General features: G+C 45.7%; 1 long non-coding RNA gene across 1 annotated transcript; it reads right to left on the minus strand.

The window, feature by feature from the left end:
- Positions 1-578: 578 nt before the first annotated feature.
- On the minus strand, positions 579-4,734 carry LOC135279793 (uncharacterized). Its single transcript, XR_010346998.1, has 3 exons — positions 4,618-4,734; positions 4,003-4,172; positions 579-1,149 (listed from the first exon to the last, which is right to left on the minus strand). It is a non-coding gene; the product is annotated as an uncharacterized LOC135279793 (long non-coding RNA).
- Between the last annotated feature and the right edge of the window lie 449 nt (positions 4,735-5,183).

A 5,183-nucleotide genomic window follows, 5' to 3' on the forward strand; every position in this document is an offset into this window, starting at 1 on the left:
AAAAACAGACCTGCAGCAGGGCCAGGTGAGCATAAAACTCTGCCTTTGCAATAAACCCCTATGCCACTGGGAGTCATCAGTGGTTTTGACTAATTTTATAGCAAATTACAAAAAAAAAAAAGGATTTTTCACTCTTGCTGAAGAGTCTTCCCCCTCTCACAGGCAGTGAGCACATGTTTATATATTTTTTTCTTTCTAAACATCATCTTCATTGAAGATCTGTATCTAAAAGGAAGACCTGTGGTAGAGGGAAAGATGTCAATTAAATATTATATGTGAATGTAGAGGGGGGAAATATGGAAATGACTGGGCAGTTGCAGCATCTCCCCAGCACCCTGCCACTGTCCATCAGCTCTTCTGCACTGCTCCCCACACTTTTCTGGGGCAGATGAAAGAACCTCCACTGCTAAGGCAAAACCAGAGGGTGCCAGAGGGAAACCTGAAGTAAAGGATCCCCTTTTTCTTAAGCGGATAAAGGTGGATATGAGCAAGAGAGGTTTCTGTGCAAATTAAATCAGTTTTGCCTCCTGGCTCTTGCAGCAGGGGCTGCTCAGTTGTGCAGCCCATCATGGTGGCAACAAATCTGTAGGAGAGCTGGAAATACATGGAGGAGCCAGACAGCCCCTAAACACCAGCAGCACAAGCCAGGGAATGTCAGAAAGAGCTGAGATTCATGACAGCTCACACTTGACCCTCGCTGATACAGCTGAAGAGGGTTAATCACAACCACTCTGCACCAGGAATAACCCAGAGGCACTGCCCCAGAGTCAGCAGCTTGCAGTGCTGAAACGCCTGCTGCACTTGCTGCTGGGACAGCAAGCCTTGGCATAGAGATGAGGATGCTGGAAGGGTCACTGAGATCTCAGACAGCACAAACTAAACTTGCCAGAGCTCCTCCAAAAAGCTTTTTCAAGCAGTGGTCCCACGAGTCCTTGGTAGAGATGTGGCAGGGGTGGATCACTGCCTTGGCTCAGTGGCTGGGGCAGCTCAGTCTCCTCCAGTTCTGCTCCACTTGGTCCCCTCTTTGAAACACAGAAATTTCTGCTCCACCAGAACAGGTTCCTCCCTTCCAGAGTCCATTTTCCCTGTGATTTCCTACCATAAACCAGTCAAGCCTTGTTCTGTGTTAGGTTAAGCAAAGCAGCCGCACTGAAAAGACATAAAAATGAGTGACGTGTTACATAAATATGAATCTGCACTATAAAAGGTCTCAAACAGACCAAGATTTTCATTAAATAAGAAAGTTACAAAACTTAACAGCCTGGCAGCCTCCACCTGCTGCCTTGCTCTGCAAGTTGTCCTTCTGAGGTTTAGCCATGGACAAAAGTATTATCCAACAGGAATGAGGGAGAGACAATCCAGCCCCTGGTATTTTCAGGAAAAAATTTGACTGCAATGCAATCCCCACATGTTAATACTGTTGTTTCAAAGCCCTTCAGTCTCACACTGCTCCTCCCCATCAGGACACCCTGTTGGCAGAGGTCCCTTTTCCTAAATAGTAACGTCAGGATTTAATCTTTTCAAGTCATGGTTGAAATGAAAAAAAGAAGGGGAAGGAAAAAAAAACCCGAACACAACCCAGCTACAAGAACTGAGATTGGGAACAAGAGAAAAAGAGAGACAGATGCCAAGACATGATGAAAAAATTCTGTTTCTTCTGCCTGCTGCTTGTGCTGAGACTCAGGTTGCTGTAGGAGGGGAAATGAAGATAATTAGAACAGGTTTGGAACATGGACTTCAGAGCTAAGTCTCGTGTGGCAGGATGTGCAGATAGCAAGAGGCAAAGCCTTCATGCCAAGCATCTCATCTACCGTGGAGGTGAGTTCCAGCAAAGCTGAGTCTTTATGGCTGAGGGCAGCAGATCCAGCCCCATCTCATCCCAGGAAACTCAATGCAGAGTAGGTGAGTGTTCCTTGGGGTCATCACACCACATGGGTGCAGGAATGATGCCAAAATCATCTTTCCAAGGCAGAAACTCAGGCATTTGTGCAAAGGACTGATTTGGAGCTACGTGTTAATGTTCAGATTTGAGTGAAAGAACTCAGTTCAACACCCTCCTTGTCTCCCTTCAAGTCTGCCTTTCCTGTGGCCCAATCCTCATCATCTTTCTTAGGAACAGCCTTCTCATCATTCCAAGGATGCTTGAATGAAGAGGTTAACAGGAACACAGGATTACAGAGAAGTCTGGCTTTAGAAAGCCCCAAACACTTCAAGATCAGCCTTGGCAGAGAGCTGTGGTTCACTGGGGAGCAGAGTGTGGAGACTGATTGCAGATCCTGGAGCCACAGTGCCAAGAATGGATGCAATGGCTTGGATGCATCAGGAATATCAGACAAGTGTTGGAGTGACTGGGGGGTCAGCACCTGTGTCCTCACCAAACTTCTTCCTCGTCAGAAAAGTGCTTTTTAATTACACACATGTGACATGAAATGAACTTTGCCAAAATGTTTTCCAATCTCCAGTGTGCTCCAAGGAAGGAGATGTTTGGGAGAGGTGTTTTACTGCCTGTCCTTTGCCTCTCTGATGGGAGAAGAAGCGCTGAGGATAAAAGGAATTTCTGTCTCTTTCCGTGTGTGTGAGTTGTTTTTTAGGTTTCTGTGCTCACTGAAACGGCTCCCACAGGAGCTATGCAAATGTAATGGCTAATTTGACAAGCTCGAATGAGTCATCTTTCAAAACCATTATTGTACAAAATGTAACATGGTTTGGAACCGTCTCCTGTCTGTGTAAAGTGATATTGCTCCTTTTTGCCCTTTCCTTGAATCAAAGGCAGATGCAAACGTCAAGGTTTCTGTAGAACACCCCACATCCCCCTCCTCTTTCCACACTGGGACTGGCAGTGGGAGCTGCAGACTCTTTGCAGTGATTCATAGGTAAAGATCCACTCAGAGCTCTCTTCCCGGGCCATCTCCTCGAGGAAATAACTGAAGACGAAGAGCACACCATTTATTTTTCAGTGTATTTTGCCATGAGTACAAAAATAAATCGTGGTGTCTGAGAGGGGCAGGGTTGGGGAGCAGGTGGTGCTGAAGCAGCCAGTGAAACCCAAGGAATACTGAGAGGCATTTCACTGCTGCCAACCCATGACGAGTTCAACGCTACATTAGTGCTGTGTAGCTTTTGGACCTCCAAAAGGAAGTGTGTAGCAAATTCCTGAATGGAATAAGAGGGAAAAGGAGGAAGTGCTGAGTGTTTAGTTGAGGAATACCGCTTGTCCCACAGCACAAAAGAGAAGCTGTCAAGAGAGGGAGGAAAGGAGGACTTGTGCTTTTTTCAAAGGAAAAATTCCTGAAGTAGTGAGGGGGTGGATTTCTGGATATCTCAGTGTGAAATAAAATCCTGGCTTGCACGTTGTCCCTGCCAGATGTTTGGTGCAGAAGGTCTAAAGAGGTAGAACAAGAGCTCTGAAATCAGAGCTGCTTAAAAGACAACTTCAAGGTGGCAGGTGCTGACAGAGGAGCTGCAAAGAGAGGGGAAAATGGGACCCTGAGGGAGAGGAGGCAAAAAGAGGTGAATTTTATTGTGTGGCAGGTGAGCAAGACCTCAGAAGGGCAGGGTTGAAAAGAACAAATTTGGTTTGATGAACAGCTGTTAAATGGGCCGATTGGGATCTTTATCCAGAACCAGAGGAGGCTGCCTGACCAGGACTTTATGTAGGAGGCACATGGAGGAAGAGGAAGGAACAAAGCTCCAAGACTTTGGCAAATGAATGATGAAGAATGTTAAATATCTGATCTTATAAATCCTGGGAGAATCAGGAGAGATTGAAGACTTGGATGAGTAATTCCATGAGCAACAAGCCAAAGAGAAGGTTAAGAGAGTAGAGGAGAGGTAGAAATGGCATAGCAGGGAAAAGTCTCCACATCCAGCGTTATTTCCAAGAAGACCAGAGCAAGAGCAGAGCCAAACCAGCAGCAACACTACCTCCAAAATATTATTTGTATGGATAGTTAACCCCAAACTTAGCAACCAGGGTATCTGAGATACAAAGCAATGCATTACCTCACAGGGAAAGGCAGATTTGCACTGCCAGTCAGACCTGGTTGTTTTCCTTGGACATCTGGAATTCCCAGTGAGTGGTACTGGAGGGGTTAATCCATCCTTCTGTTTTGCAACTGGATTAGCCAGCCCGCCTCATTCCTGTCCCTGTACCTCCTCAGTGGCACTGCAGCCTGTTTATAAAAATAGCAAACAAATCATTTGACAGCAAGGGCTGGAAGTAAAAATTTTAAAAATTGCCATACTTTCCCAATTAAATTTTGATAGTCTCCCAAAGGCTTTCGATATATTGCACACGTCCAAGCTCTACCGCAGAATAATTGAATCATAAAGACTAATTCCATGTGTCTTCCGAGCCTGTGCATGAGGCAGGGAATACTGTGGGCAGGTTCAGGGTCCAGGAGGACATGGCAGAGATATCCTTGAATTTCCCCAAGGGAATGGACAAGCAGCACATGTCCCAGGGGCATCTCCTCTCTGAGAAGGAAACTCTGTAATTTGTTTATTGGTTTTTTAAAACAAGTGTTTTCTTTGCATGGCTAGGATGTTTTAACCCTTCCTAACAGCCAGAAAAGCAATTTTATCAGCTTTCTGAAGGCTGTTTTTGGAGGTACTCACAGGTGAGGTGAGCCAGTGGGGTGTAGCTTCACTGCATCCATGGGAGAGTGGTGATGGAGCTCCAAACTGCCCAGGGCCATCCTCCAACATTTCCTTTGTTTGAGACGCTGGGCTGAGCTGAGTTTCAGACTCTGGAAATCAGTTTCTGGCCGAGCTCAGACAACAGATGCAAGTTCCCAGATCTGTTAGGGAAAAATTGGCTGGATTTAAGTATTTTTAGCCCTGGGCTTATGTATAGGTCCTGTATAGAAGCAAGAAGTTGAAAATAACCATGGCAAGGTTATAAAAAGCTGCTGTAGCTGGATGCAGCCAGTGCAGTGACACCAGCTGGAAACCCATGAGGGAGAGGCTTCCCCAGAGATCCTCCACTGCTGGTCAGCAAAGCTCACTCACACTCTTAGATGAACTTGTTGGATCTGTAAAGGATGATAAATGAGAGAAAATAAAGTAAGAAATCACCAGAGTTAAGTTACAGTCAAGAGGATGTTCCAAAAGTCCAAGTTTTATAGAAGGAGCCAGCAGGAGGAGCATGAATTCCCTTTCCCTTTCCCTTTCCCTTTCCCTTT

The sequence above is a fragment of the Passer domesticus genome, chromosome 12, assembly GCF_036417665.1.
Source record: "Passer domesticus isolate bPasDom1 chromosome 12, bPasDom1.hap1, whole genome shotgun sequence".
Classification (NCBI taxonomy): domain Eukaryota; kingdom Metazoa; phylum Chordata; class Aves; order Passeriformes; family Passeridae; genus Passer; species Passer domesticus.